This window comes from Pteronotus mesoamericanus, unplaced genomic scaffold (assembly GCF_021234165.1).
Source record: "Pteronotus mesoamericanus isolate MK-2021 breed Mesoamerican mustached bat unplaced genomic scaffold, CSHL_Meso_final contig_94, whole genome shotgun sequence".
Lineage (NCBI taxonomy): Eukaryota > Metazoa > Chordata > Mammalia > Chiroptera > Mormoopidae > Pteronotus > Pteronotus mesoamericanus.
Window position 1 is genome coordinate 29,501,000 of NW_026555285.1, and position 15,411 is coordinate 29,516,410.

At 40.2% G+C, this 15,411-nt stretch overlaps 1 long non-coding RNA gene across 1 annotated transcript in view; it reads right to left on the bottom strand.

The window, feature by feature from the left end:
- Positions 1-6,184, bottom strand: part of LOC129080915 (uncharacterized) — a 51,893-nt gene extending 45,709 nt beyond the window's left edge. The window contains exon 1 of the long non-coding RNA XR_008530242.1: positions 6,033-6,184. This is a non-coding gene — a long non-coding RNA (uncharacterized LOC129080915). The remainder of the gene's footprint in view (positions 1-6,032) is intronic.
- Positions 6,185-15,411: the final 9,227 nt, after the last annotated feature.

Below are 15,411 nucleotides of genomic sequence, written 5' to 3' on the forward strand. Positions count from 1 at the left end.
AGAGAGTTGGGGTAATCAAACAAGCCCAATCCTATCAGGATTACTCTTTCCGATTAGTTACTAAGGAGTTTCAGATGAAGGTTTTAAGAGTGTCCAATGTGCCTCATGAGAGGGCCAGCAGTGGGCTCCAGCCACACTACAGGGGACAACCATCAAGACATTGAGTATTAACAGAGACCTAGGACACTGCTAGGTTTTGGCCTTTCCCTTCTTCCAAAATATCCTTTCTGTAGCTGTGTGCAGTTGGGTAAGAACACCACACGATCTAGAAGAAGCAGCTTTGCATTGAACAGTACACACAATAGTGCTTAGTTTAAACTAGAATGACTTTTGGATTGTACAGTTTACTAAACGGAGAGAGCATGACTAGTCTACTGTAAGCAGACAGGGGCCGAGAGTCAAGGGAAGCTCATCAGGTGCAAAATAAAGCAAACTCCTTGTTTATAAACATCTGCTTTGTGAAAGTGAAATTTATTCTTATTATATGCAAGAGAAATATTTATTGCTTCACTTTTGGAGCATGTGGGAATTAATTATTTGGAAGAGAAAGATTTGGGACAGATTTCCAGCTCCTCAATTCAAGAAGAGGAAAACCCAAGATAAAAATTAAGGTTAACCAGGGAAGGAACATGCAGCTGTGTGAAAATGGGGACTATTATTTTGAGTTGCAGTCTTTCCCACAAAAATCCTCTCCCCAGCCCACTGGGCTCTCTCAAATGAACCCCAAAGGTCTGGTCACCCACCTCACAGAGGCCCCTCCTCTTTGCAACCTATTCATGCTAGTAGTTGTGAATAACCCCTGTGGAAAAAGAAACAAAGAGGGCAAGCACCAGTCAGGATTTGAAGGGTATCTGTAGAGCCAGTGTTTCTGCGCAGAGAGGTCAAGGGGTTGGCTACAAGCCGCGGAAGAAAGGGAAGGCAATCCATGGAGGAGGGTAAAGAGACATCTTTATGGCCCAGGGAACGGAAAACTCTGGCCGAGCATTCCAGGAAAACGCATCTGGGGGCTGACTCAGTGCCAAGTGCATGGGGAGCCAGTGGATAGAGAAACATTCATATTTTCAGTCATTCTTTATGACACTGGTTCTGAAAATGTGATCCCTGGGCCAGCAGAAGCGCCTGGATACATGTTAGAAATGCACATTCCTGGGCCCAACACCAGGTCTGCTGAAGCAGAAACTCTGGATTGGAGTCCAGTGGTATGTGTTTAACAAACTGCAGGTCACTCTGACACACACTCAAGGTTGAGAATCACTGCTCTACAATGAATGGTATTGGTAGAGAAGTACATCCCAGACACTTCATTCTCATCTTTGGCATTTCTTCTAACCTGTCCATTCTTCCTACAAATGCTGATGGTGATGCTTTCATGAGCTGACTGAGAAATGCCAACTAAAGCTACTGGACAATGGTTAATCATCCCTTATTTTTGAATGGTCCTAACTAGCTTGCTGATAGAAAAATTCTAGGGATTGCAGCGGTCTAGTTATGACACCGGGGATAACAACCAGTGTGAATAAAGCTAACCATGTCACAAATGCCAGCTGGCCTGAAGACACATGTGAAAAGATAAAAGTGAGAAATGTTAAAAAAATTTTAAAGCATTAGAAATGATGAATTATGACAAAAGAAGAGCAATATATGCATTTAGAGTTATAATGAACATAAACTAGGCAATACCAGTAAGAAAGCAAAGCAAGCGCTCAGTGCACTAGGGAGAGGACCCAGTTCTAGAGTGGAAACTAGGACATACGTCTAGAACAACATCCACAATGTTGAAATGCTGAGTCCCTTGACTGCGAATCCCAAGGCCTTGGGAAAGGCACGTCTATGGGCAGGAGGTTTTTGTCGTCTTGTGGGAATTAGAAACATCCATTCAGAGCTGTGCACAACACTAAGGGAAGGACAAACCCCCCAGATACTGGAGTATCGGGAATGGGAGGCCACTGAGGACCAAAAGAATGGAGGAGGTCATCCGAGGCACCACGGAGTAAGATTACTTCCTTCATAGTTCTTCCTTCAGATTGCTTCATCTAGCGCCATCTGGGCCCAGATAAATCAAATCTATAAAGGTGACATATTTTTTATTCTGCCTGTGTGAAGACTCATAGACCCTAACTGGGATTATGGGCACAGTTGCATATATTGGGAGTAAAGACAGCGTCTTGGTCTGTTTGGATTGCTATAACAAAGTACCATGAGCTGGGTGGCTGATAGAAAACAGAAATTTATTTCTCAATTTTGGAGGCTGGAAGTCTGAGATTAGGGTGCCAGCATGGTTGGGTTCTGGTGAAAACTTTTTTCCTGGTTTGTGGGCTGCTGACTTCTCATTGTACCCCTACATAGTGAAAAGAGGGCTAGTTAGCTAGCTAGCACTCTGGCCTTTTCTAATAAGGGAATTTAATCCCATCCATGAGGGCTCTACCCTTGTCATCTAATGATCTCCTAAAGCTTGCCTCCAAATACTCCCACTCTGGGGTACTGGTTTCAACATGAATTTGGGGGAGGGGCCCAAATATTCAGTTCATTGCAGGCAGCAATGCATTGGAATATAGGTATTTTAACATTGAAAATAAGGGTCAAGAAAGTATCAACTAAAAATAAGTTTGACTCTCTAACCTAAGAACTGAAACTACCTTTCCTAAATGTATGACTTCAGTTAAGACATCAGTATCTGTCCCTTTATTCTCTCATGCGTCATACCACACTGGGCATGCAGTAGCTAATTTCCTACTTGGTCACATGTAGGAAGTTTTTGAGACAGATTTATTATAAGTTTATATCTCCTTTTCAGTGTTAGCTTCTGAGGAAGCCTAAATTTATTTTTTAAAAAAATTGATATCAGAGAGACAGAGAGGAAGGGGGAAGGAGGTAGGGAGAGAGAGAGAGAAACATTGATTTGTTGTTCCACTTATTTATGTATTCATTGGTTGATTCTTGTATGTGTCCTGATTGGGGACCAAACCCACAACCTTGGCACGTTAGAACAATGTGCCAAACAACTGTGCTACCCAGCCAGGGCAAGCCTAAAATTTTTTAATTTGAAAGTCATACTAAACTCCATGAAAAGTCCAATCTCCTATGTTCCAGATAATTGCATATTAAAATAGACACAATAATCTAATGAGGATTTTTAGGAGAATTTTAGGAGAATTTTATTAAATATTTTCATTAAATAAAATAATATATCAAATTATTTTAATTAAATAAACCAGTGAAAACTATGGTTAACATAAAAATAGGACTTGTATTTAGCATGCCTCTTATTTTCTTAAAGATTAATCCCATTCTGCCCTGGACAGTGTGATTCAGTTGGTTAAAGCATCATCCCATAAACCAAAAGGTCATGGCTTTAATTCCTAATAAGGGCACATGCCAGGGTTGCAGTGTTTGGTCTCTGGCCAGGGGGTTCAGGGGTGTAGGAGAGGCAATCAATCAATGTTTCTATCTCACATCAATATTTCTCTCCCCCTCTCTCTCCCTCCCTTCCTCTCTCTCTAAAATCAATGAGCATGTCCTCAGGCAAGGATAAAAAAAATTAATCCCATACTATGCTAAGAGTGAATTAAGGGCAACTGCCCTAATTAAGACAAAACTGGGCCCACATGAAACATATCAAAAGATTAAGCATATTACCCCAAATGAAAGTCTCTAATGACTAGCTATACTTGGCAGCAACATCTTTCTATAGAAGAAATAGTTGTGTTTCTCAGTTGGTTGGTTATGATTAACCAAATAATATTGCAGGGCAATTTTACCTTTCTAGCCCCGCATCCAGTGACCTTCTCTGTGAACTTTAGCCAGAGGGCATCTTGATGTGGGGTTAAGTTGGTGCATGCCAGATATGCCCTCCTTGCTTTCAGGAATGGCGTGGCCTTAGTGAGGTCTCCAAAGTCTGCCTGTGCTCCAGTCTCAACTCTCCCCCTCTCTTCTATTTGTTTTAGCTTATACGTATGTTCTCAGATCAATTTTTCATTTCAACCATTTTTAGTCGAAGTCTCCTTTTCTTAAAAGAGATGATAAAAATAGAGAAATCTGCTGAGTGAAAGTACTTTATCTTCAGCAGGAAGCCAACTTCACACACATATTGGCCATATTGGTAATACTGGCAGGAAGGTAGAATGGGAGAGGGGAAATAATATGAGTCCTGGACTTAGAGTGTCCAGAGTATTGATTCTACTACCCATGATCTAAGCACATTACAAGATTTATCTAAGTCTCGGTTCCTTCTTCTATACAATAGAGCTAATAATAGCTGCCTCTTAGGATATTATAAGAGGCATAATCTTTGTGTAATAAACCCACGAAATAGCGCCCATCCTACAATTTGGATATGTAGAGAAAATATAGTACTTTCATTTTATTTAATATTACTCTTCTTTTTCTCCTGAACCCCCACTCATGCTTAAGTGAAAAAAATAAATAACAAATACCTACCTTAAACAATGAAGTAATACTAACAGATAAACTCTCAAATGTCAGTGATGTCATCTAGAGAATAAAGTGTATTCCTCATTCGATAGACTGGTGTGGATGTGGTCTAATGACTCTCTTTCAAGTAGTAACTCAGGGACCCAGGCTTCCCCATCATTTATCTCTACCATCAGCAATACTCTCATACTCACCTGGATATTAACATCTACCAGGTGAATGGAGAAAAGGAGCCCAAGTGGCATATTATAATGACATTTGGCCATCTAGGCCAGGAAGAAATGCACATTGCTTATACTCATTGATTATAACAATGCAATTCCTGCATTTCATTGATAAGTATTTAGGCGGTCCACCTAGATAGACGTAAGAGGAGCTGGAAAGACATTTCCCAATTACATTTCTACAATATGGAAGGGTAGCACATATCTTTGCCATGAATGAACTCTTCCTCATTTTCAAATATGCATGCATACCTTTCATATAAAACATACTCACCACCTCAAGAGAAACAATTCAAAGTTGATCCAGTTACGGTAGCTAACTCAAAGTCCAAAGATTTCTGAATGAAATGCTCAACACTTCATCAAGACCAGATGTAGCTTCATTTGGTTTGACAACTTATAAACTAAAAAGCAAGTTATCTAACCCCATCCCCCTTCATACTCTAACCCCAACATATATGCTCGACCAGAGATGGAAGAGGAACAGAATAAGAGCCAGGTCAGGAGCCACTGAATGACAATGGGAGGCACACAGTGGATGCCTATCTGTAGCAATGGTAAAAGCTTGCTGGTCAGGCATTGGAAAGGCCTCCTAGTGTGGAGACGGGAAAGTTCTTAGACTAGATCCTGGTCTGCTGTCTTGGACGACCTCCCTCTCCCATCCATTGCTCTCTGTGGACCCCCCTCTGCTTTCTTGGAGATTATCCCACGTTCATTATTCTCTATGCCCGCGTTTGAAGTGGACACTGGGAGTTATGCCCTATTCGGTGACTCAGCACTCTCACACCTCTTGCTACTAATGCAACTGGGAGACCCGAAGTCTTTTTTAAGGCTTAAATAGTCAAAGGCATATATCTTTGGAAGTAGAATTACTTCAAAAATGTAGTAGATTTTTAAAGATCTATTTGCTTCCACATAGTAATCACACTCCAATGTATCACCTGTATGTAATTATAAAACAAGAGTGTGTTTGTTTCCTTGCCTGTATACTTCCTTCTCTCAGCTAAATATTATTTTGAGATCATTGATTTGGATGAAAAGGCAAGGAAATAATGTTTGTCCACTCTCTGTACCGGTCAAAGGCCTCCTGAGGTCTGAAGAAAGTGGAGGCACATAGAATGGGGGACACTAGCCTCCTCCAGTACTGAGGGCAAGTGCTGTGCTTCCGCCTCTCATTTAATACTGCAGGAGAGTAGGGACCCTCCCTGGGATTGCTGGTCCCGCTGGGCCATGACCTCTTGGAGAGCAAGGCTGACTTACTCAACTTTTCATCTCTAGCAACTAACATTGTTCTGGGTACACAGGAAATGTTTAATAATGTTTGTAGGATAAATAAATATAAAATGGCCTATTAAAGTAAGTTGTAATATGTCTTACCTTAATTCAGTCGCTTTCAAAGTGTGGTCCCCAGATCAGCAGCATCACCATTGTCTGTGAACTTATTAGAAACACAAATTCTTGGCCTGACTTCTGACCTACAGAATCAGGGTAGGACCCAGAACTCGGGTTTTCCTTTCAGATGATTCTGACACATACTAGAATTTGAGAACCATTGCAGTAGTTCATTAACATTTTCCCTAAGAATATCTAGGCTTAAAAACTTCTATCTACAAAAAAAGCTATGTCTGCTTAATTTTTTTTTAAGTAAAAGCCTATTGAATTTGATAAGTATGGCATTTCCTTAGATATTTTTGAAATACTTTTTTATTTGGTGGGCAGCATGCAAAGATTCCATGAGTTTATGAACAATGTGTTTTGAACCCTGACATTTTGCAACTTTTCCAGAGACATCCTGTCATTGTTTTATGTACAGAATTTCCACTGAGTTAGGTGAAGCTGAGAGGCTAGGTCAATAGGAGGATATGGGCTCAGATTACAGAGGCAGAGATTACGTTGCCCCTCCCAGTGTCCAGCTCTTTCAGGCATCGCGCTTCACCGTCTGCTGCTCTCTCTGGCGACTTCCTCATCACGGGTCACGAGGCTGCCTAAAATCCCGTGTTGTCCACTTATCATAAAGCTGAACTTTGGAGTCATTTTTTCACTATCCTTTGAAAAGACTGTTGCCATTTAGGAAGATGACTGCATCTTTTTTTTTTTTTCAATTTTATCAAATAGACAATATTTAATTTATCAAATTTTCCTAATGGACTAAGTCAAGCTATCTAAGCTATCTAATAGTCTATTTATCTAATAGACTAAATTTAAGATTAACTAATACAGTTTTATCTGAGACATATGGCTTCAAGTTAATTGGCACTGAATGTCATTCTGAGCTGACTTTATGACAGCTAATCAATACCTTTAATGAGATACTTCATGATGCCATCATTTTCTTGAAGTAAATGTCCTAGTGTCATAGAACTGTGTCTAATGTGACTAAAGCCAATACATGTAAACTAGGGATCATTCCAAATGTGTAAATATGTACTACTTTGCTTTTATTATTCTTATAAGTGTATTTCTCTAAGTGTTGTCTGTTCCTGCCAAAAACACCTAGAAAGGTTTTTAACTTTTCCTTCAAAACTCCCATGCAGGTTGAGATAGTCACTGATGGTTTGATTACTCAGCAACCCCTGGTAACTGTTACAATCAGTGTTGCCTGAAATAGAAAATAGGTGTAACGAACTATAGAACTTAAGTTTTCCTAAAGGTACCAGGAAAGTTTCTCTAATTTTACTGTGAGCTAATCACCTGCAGCTCTTGTCAAAAATGTGGTTCTAATTCAGTAGCTCTGGACTGGGGTTGCGTGTCTAATGAACTGATTCTCATGTTGCCAGGCCACAAACCACACTTTTTGGTGGAAAGTCACCACAAAGAATTATATTGCAAATGATAGAAAACCAAGTGAAAAATGATAGAGTACGTACTCTTACAAATTGTTGCAACTTCTGTATTTGTTGGTGTTCTTCAAATATGTATATATTAACTATACAATTTGTACGAATTTCTGGAATAGTGCACTGTACGGTAACGTAGTCTTGTATTTCTAGCCAATATACAAAAAAGAGCTCATACTTTCACTTCCATGAGAGCATGGAAACGAAGGGGCGTATAGGATGAGTGGGGGTGGCAGGTTCATTTTCAAGCTCGTAAGAGTAAACAGCATGTATATGCATATATGTGTGTATATATATATGTATGTGTGTATATATATATATTACTCTAGATTATTTACTGCCCCTGTAAGAACTAGCAGAGCAGCCACTTGTTCTGAAACGAAAGCTTTTTTTCTTTCATTAAAAACAGCATATGCTTTCTCTGGAGCAACCTGCACTTTAGTAATGATCACAAAGCTATGCTTTCATAGAAATTAATTCTAGCGCACATCTTGGCCAGTTTTCTTTGGGCTTCCAGGTATTCCCCACTTCCCCTCAGTTGCAGCAGAAGCCTCTTTATTTTCTTCCCTCCACACACTCCCCTCTTCACCCTGCCCCCCACCTTTGGGTTCCTCTAGATGAGCCTGACTGCACAAGGGGCAGTCCACTTTGAGTGATTCTCTTTCTTCTAATTACTGTTATTTTTAACTTGAGAAAACCACCTGGTTGGACTACTGCCTGTCCGCCAGGCAGAGACAGCTGCTCCCGGTGTCTGCCACAGCCACGTGGCAGCCTGCTGGGAACTGTGCCCCAGGCAGGAGTTTGGCGCAGGGTCAGCTGGACCTACAGCCTCACTGACAGCTCCTCTTCACTCTGGCTGCTGGCATCAGGAGCGAGGCTCTTCCCACCCAAAGAGAGCGCTGCTGCTCTTCTGCGCTGTGTCCGCAGCGCGCGCGCATGCACACACACCAGGCACACACACACAGCATGTGCACATCCACAGGCACACTGACATCCATTTTCCACATACTCTCCTTGGAATAAAAAGGAAAGCCCTGCACAGAAATGGGCTGTGTGCCACATGACCATGGGCTGTACGGTAGGTGCTTTGGATAAAGCTTGTGAAGAAACATATGGGCCTCATGAAAGAAACACCTGCTTGTTCAAGTAAAAATAAAAAAATGAAAGTTGCCCCACTGTTAATTTGGAACCTCCAGAAGGAAAGCTGACTCTGATTAAATGAAGGAGGCCACTGGAGGCTTTTTTCTGCCTAGGTCCTTCCAGCTGAGGCATCTCCACTCCCCTGTGTTTTAAATAGGTGTCATTTAAGGGTGTGTTCTGTACTTAGATGCTGAGCAGATTTAAGAAGTCCTCATACTAGGCAAGTTCAAACTTTGGCTCAGCCTTTTCTTTAAAGAAGTATTAAGAGGAAAAAAAAAAGGTCACAATTTAAATTTACACCAAACTGACAATTAGGTCAAGATTTCCAATAGAACCTCACCTTCTCCAAAATTTGGGAACATTTTAAAAGAGAATTAACAACTGAAAGCCACTGGTCATCACTTTCAAAAGTATAACTCTAGCACCCAGAAATGATTTGATAAAAGGAAAATATATAATATGATTTTTAAAGGTATACTTGTGCACTTGAAAATGATCTAAAATATACCATGAAGGCTATGAGTTACTTTCAATTAAAATTAGCACTTATGACCACAAAAAGGAATGTGAAGTAATCCTGATCAGTCTTTTCCTTATATTTGACAATATAGGAAAATTTGCTGTCACATGTTTGCTCAAGTAAGTGTCCTTAGAAGCTAATGAAACTTATTATGTAAATGGTTTACCACAAAATCACTCTCTCTCTCTCATTCTGTGTGTGTGTGCGTGTGTGTGTGTGTATACATTTATTGAAGACATTTATTGAAGAAGATACAAGACAAAAGAAATATTGTACATAGGACAATCATGCCTCAGTCCCCTTCAAAGTGAGTACCTTGGGATCTCACTTAGTCCTCCCAAGCACTATCAGCTGCCTATTATATTTTCTTGAATCTCATTGATGGTCTGAAATCTACTCCCATTCAAAGGTGATTTTAGTTTTGGGAAAAGCCAGAAGTTGCAGGGCGCCAAATCTGGACTTCAGTGGGGCTGAATCACCTGGGTGATTTGATGTTTTGCCAAAAAACTGCACAAGATGCAGTGCATGAGTGGGCGTGTTGTCAGGATGAAGCTGCCAATCACTAGCCCATAGCCTTGGCCTTCTGAATCATCCAAATAGTTTCTGTGGAGGAATGCTCAAGCTTAATGCAAAATTTGACGCAGATTTGTTGCTCTACTCACTCAGTCGTTTTGAATGCTCTGGCCACGCAGTACACATGCTCACTCAGTGGCGTCTACCACCCCCACTGAATAGTACAGTGAAGTTGTCATTGTCCATGTATGTGCATTCCAGTCTACTCTCTGTGGCTGCCAGGTTACATTGCTATAGTGCAAACCATTCTCATTATATTAACAATGGCTGGACGTTTTCCAGGTAGATATATATATATTACTGAGGGGACCCCCAAAAAAGGAATTTATTTATAAAAATCTGTGCATGTGTTCTTACATTTTTGAACTTCAGTTACCTTCAAAATACTCTCCATTTGATACAATACACCTATGGAGAAGTTTTTTCCACTGCTCAAACCAATTTCTGAACCTGTAGATTTTGATGCCTTTTAGTGCTTCTTCCATTTTTTGTTTCATCTCTTCCACATTGTCAAAACATTTCCCTTTGAGGACTTTTTTCATCTGGGGAAACAAGAAAGATGCCACTTGGGGCAAGATCAGGTGAATAGCAGGGAGAGGCACAGAGCTCATGCCTTTGGGATCAAAAACTGCTGAACACTCAGTGTGGTGTGGGCAGGTGTGCTCATAAATCACCCATAATGAAATGGGCAAATGCTTTGAAAGAGTTTTTAAAAAAATTTACTGAAGCTGAATGCAGCCTCTGACAACAACGCCCCTGGTATGCTGATACAGATCAGTTTCTAGAACCCTCACCTAGTGTAGGAAGCCCATGCTACAAGGGGCCTACCCTCCAGATGATAATTTGGGGATTTTTGAGGGGTCCTATCTTGTATATATATGTGTATACATACATACATGTATGCATGTGTACATGTATACATATATACATGTGTATACATACACATACATATTATAACTTAATTTTTATAATTTGAATCATGTATTTACAAATACATATTGTTTACCCACATAATAAATATATGAAATGTTATATAACAAAATATTTTCTCTGAGGCATGAGATTAAAAACATTCTATTTTCTTCTTTTTGTCCCAGTGTATTTTCTGATTTTTTTTTCATTCATCAAACATTTATTCCTTAACTGGTTGTTTTCCTTGAAAAAGAAACTTAGGTACATGAATTTTTTTAAATTATATTTTATTGATTATGCTATTACAGTTGTCCCAATTTCCCCTTTTGCACCCCTCTTCCCAGCACCCCCCCCACATCATTGTTCATGTCCATGGGTGATGTGTAGAAGTTCTTTGGCTACTCCATTTCCTATGCTGTTCTTTACATCCCCATGGCTATCCTGTAACTACCTGTTTGTACTTCATAATCTCTTCATTTCTTCCCCCATTCGCCCTTGTCCCCCCCTCTACCTGGCAGCATTTTTTTGTAAATAAGTCCCTTAACATGTTATATAATACTGGTTTGGTGATGATGAACTCCTTTAGTTTTTTCTTGTCTTGGAAGCTCTTTATCTGCCCTTCAAGTTTAAATGATAGCTTTGCTGGGTAGAGCAATCTTGGCTGTAGGTCCCTGCTTTTCATGATTTTGAGTATTTCTTGCCAATCCCTTCTAGCCTGCAAAGTTTCTTTTGCAAAATCAGCTGACAGTCTTATGGGAACGCCCCTGTAGCTAACTAACGGCTTTTCTCTTGCTGCTTTTAAGATTCTCTCTTTATCTTTAACCTTCAGTATTTTAATTATGATGTTTCTTAGAGTGGGCCTCTTTGCATCCATCTTGTTTGGAACTCTCTGTGCTTCTCGGACTTGCATGTCTATTTCCTTCATTGATTTATATACTGTCTAGGGCTGTTTTTGTGCTACGACAGCAGAAGTGAGTAGTCCCTAAAGAGACTACGTGGCTCACAACATCTAAAATTTTTACTATTTGGCCCTTTATGGAAAATTTACTGACTCTTAAGTTAGAACATGTCTCAGGGCAAAGAATTTCTAGAATGTTCTTGTATTCAATACAGAGCCCACCTGTTCCAATGTTTGAAAGCTGTGGTTTGTGATCATTTCAAAATCTGAAATATCATTAAACCCTTTAGCCTCATGATTTTCAATAACAGTATTTTAAGTAAACTCAGTTTATGTGTGTCTAATTCAGTCAAATGTAATTCAACAAAATATGCTTTTAAAAGATTTGTTTAATGTTCATAAGAGTGCCCATATCACTCCCAGATCCTGGAAGTTGTGCTCTTGCTGGAATGAGTGAACTTCATACCCTGAAAAAGAGCTGTAATTAAACTAATGATCAACAATGTCAAGAATGTGTAAGCACTTTATCTCTTTTTAAAGATGATCACTGAGTAAGAATTGGCCCTGAGAAAGTTGGTCTGAGATCCTATTTTAAAATTTAAGTGTTATAAATTTTTATTCTCAACACCAAGATAAGCCCCTCAATCAAGTTTCTTCCCTATATTTTATTTGCTTTGGGCATGGTTATTAATAAAATACTGTATGTCAGAGGTAATTACTTAAAATAAACCTGTTCTTCTCAAAAAGTACTGTTCATTCTTCAAATTCACTGTAGACAGAGGGAAGCAAGTACAAATTTACTGACCACAAACCCGAGCATCCCCATCAAAATGGACAAACATGTATTGCTCACCTACCAGTATTGGATCTCTTCGATACTCGAGTGAGAGACTAGCTCAAGAAGCTGTGAACAGGATTCATTCTAGGGTCTGATATAGCTCACTATTCCTTTATGGAAGGTATGAGACCACCCCGAAGGATCAGGACCTCTTACTTTCCATCACTCTTTTTTTTCATGGCTTTTTTTTTTTTTGTATCATAAGTATTTTCTTATCAAATCAGAGACGTTTTTTCCAAGCCTGCCGAGAAGAAGGCTGAAGATCTGTGCTTAGTCATCAATCTCCTGTAATCATCTCACTGCTGGTGATTGTATAACCCAGAAAAAAATTAGTCTCCAATTAATCTAGCACAGAAAATAAGAGTGTGACAGAAATTCTCTTCGTGTTACACCAGAGAAAAGATGGTGACAGGAATTAGACTAAATTTGGTGCCTTACAAATTGAGTGTTGTTTATTCCAGATGAAATATACCGGATTAGAGGGTAATGTACTTGTCCACTATCAAGGCTGTTTTGCCAGGGTCATGGGGTCAGGTCAGATCAAGCCCATAAATGTGGGAGGTGGGATTTCACCTGCATAGTTTTTCCCATTATAAATTGTCCTGGGAAAAGCTTGATGAAGTAGGCCTATCTTTGGGAAACAGTGATTTCTTTATAGCCCCCTCTGGGTCCAGGTGTTAAGTGGTTCTGGAAACTAAGGCAACCTCTTGCTGGCAGTGCTCATGGAAGTAGGGGTGAGCTTTTCCACACAGAAGCACTTCAGGAGTTGGCTAAGGAGATGGCCTTGTATGGAACTATAATATTGGTTTAAATCAGCCATTTTCAACCTTTTGTATCTCATGGCACATGTAAACTACTAAAATTCTGCAGCACACCTAAAATATATTTTTTGCCAATCTGACAAAAAGTATAATTTTGATTGATTTTGATAATAATAATAACCACCTACATTTTTTGCTACATTTTTTTTTTTGCTGACCAAAAAAAGCGTGTGGCTATACTTACATATAAGGATTTCTGGTACCAAGAATTAACCAATCAGATGCAATCTTATTATGCAACATGATCAATATGATGCAATTCTATTATATGGCCTGTGTATTTGTGATTCAAGACAGGGCATTCACACCAGGAAGCTATTGTTGTGTTGGCTGTTGTCATCTTTTATTTGACAATCTAAGGGAAAAGAGGTCAATGTCCCTGACTAAATCAGTCAGGTATTGCATGTTTTAAAAATTCTTGCAGCACTCCGGTTGAAAGTCGCTGGTTTAGACTCTAAAAGAATAGCCACATCTAATAGCAGTTTTAAGTGACCACGTACAACGTTTTCTTTGTCTTCAAGACTTTGGTAAAGCCAGTCGTTATTTGAGGACTTTGCAGAGGGACCACCTCAAAAATGCGATGTGGTCTCCCTCCGATTGGTGAGCGTGTGTGCGGGCTTGGGCGGGGGACAGTGGAAGGCATGAGATACAGGCTGGCTCAGCAAAGCAACAAAATCACAAAGGTTCAACCACAGCTGCGGGGGCAAGAGGACTAGGAGAGGAAAAACCAGAGAGACCTGCTCCCAAACATACATGGAGCCAAGGGGGTGTTACCTAGAAACAGCTTAGGGACATTTGGGCCTGGGGCAGGGGTGGGCAACCTCCAGCAATCAGGCTATTAAGGACTATATAGTTTTTAAATAAAAAGTCATTTGGTAATTATAGACTGTCGATACCTAGGATTTATGTGTTACAAGAGAAGGATAAAAACAGGTTCAGAAATAGCTCCATCCTTAACAGCCCCCTCCTGCCGTGGTAACTAGCCTAGGGCGCCGCCTGCCCCGACTTCTCTCAGGCCGAGTAACCGACCCGTCCACACAGGGGTTATCCATTCGGCGCTGTACAGGCAATCAAAACATACTTCCACATAAAGACCTGCCTTGTCCCCTATATCCCCATAGCGACCTGTCCACTGGCACCCTCTGTGGGATGATAAGCGCAGGGGGCCTCCTCCAGAGGAGCCAGTGTGCCAAGTGCAAAGCCGCCTCCTGCGTTCCGTGGCCGCTCCCGGCCTCCTCCTCCACTGCGCTCCGCAAGTTTGAGCGTTAGGAACTCTCATCTCCGTGTGAGATGTGGCTACAGATTCCTTGTGATGTATATCATTTGTTAATTTATTCAGAGCCCCTCTTTGTACGGGGTGCTATATTCGGAGATTAGAAGATCACAGTATTTGCTTTCATGTTGCTTATGGGTTCTTTCTGAAAGGATTTAAGAAGACACATATGAGTGACTATAGCATAAAAATGGCCATTTGGGATCACAGTATAATACAGATCATACATAGATTAAAGGAAAATTGATGGTACCAATTTCCTGAGGGAAACTGCTTTCTACTCAAACTTTGAATTTCTTTCTAAGAGTTCTGAGCATATAAAGGGGATTGGGAGAGCAAATATATGGCTGTGTTCTGTGAGTGTTTTCTTTTTAACCAAGGCTACCCTTAAATTAATTTGTTTCTATAAGTTTTTTGTGTAAGAGAACCTGAAAATCAAAGTGGATTTTATTTTCAAATATGGCTTTATGAAATATGAAATATTGAAGCAAGTAATTTTTCTGTTGCCTCTCTTTTTCTCTTATCACTTCATAAAAGGATACAGAGCTGTGCTATAAGAATCTCAATGTATACAAGGTCTGTCCAGAAGGTATCCAGCCATGTAATATGAAAAATAGAGACATTTATTGAAGAAGATACAAGAAACAATGTACATAGGACAATGACACCTCAGTCCCCTTCAAAATAGGCTCCTCTGGTCCCCACACAGTTCTCCCAATTGCCATCAGCTGCCCTGTCATATTTTCCTGAATCTCATCAATAGTCTGAAATCTCTTCCCAAAGCACGTTTACATTTGGGAAAAGCCAGAAGTTGCAGGGCGCCAAATCTGGGCTATAGGGGGCTGAGTCACCTGGGTGATTTGATATTTTGCCAAAAAACTATGCATGAGATGTGATGCATAAACAGGCACATTGTTTTGATGAAGCTGCCAATCACCAGTTGT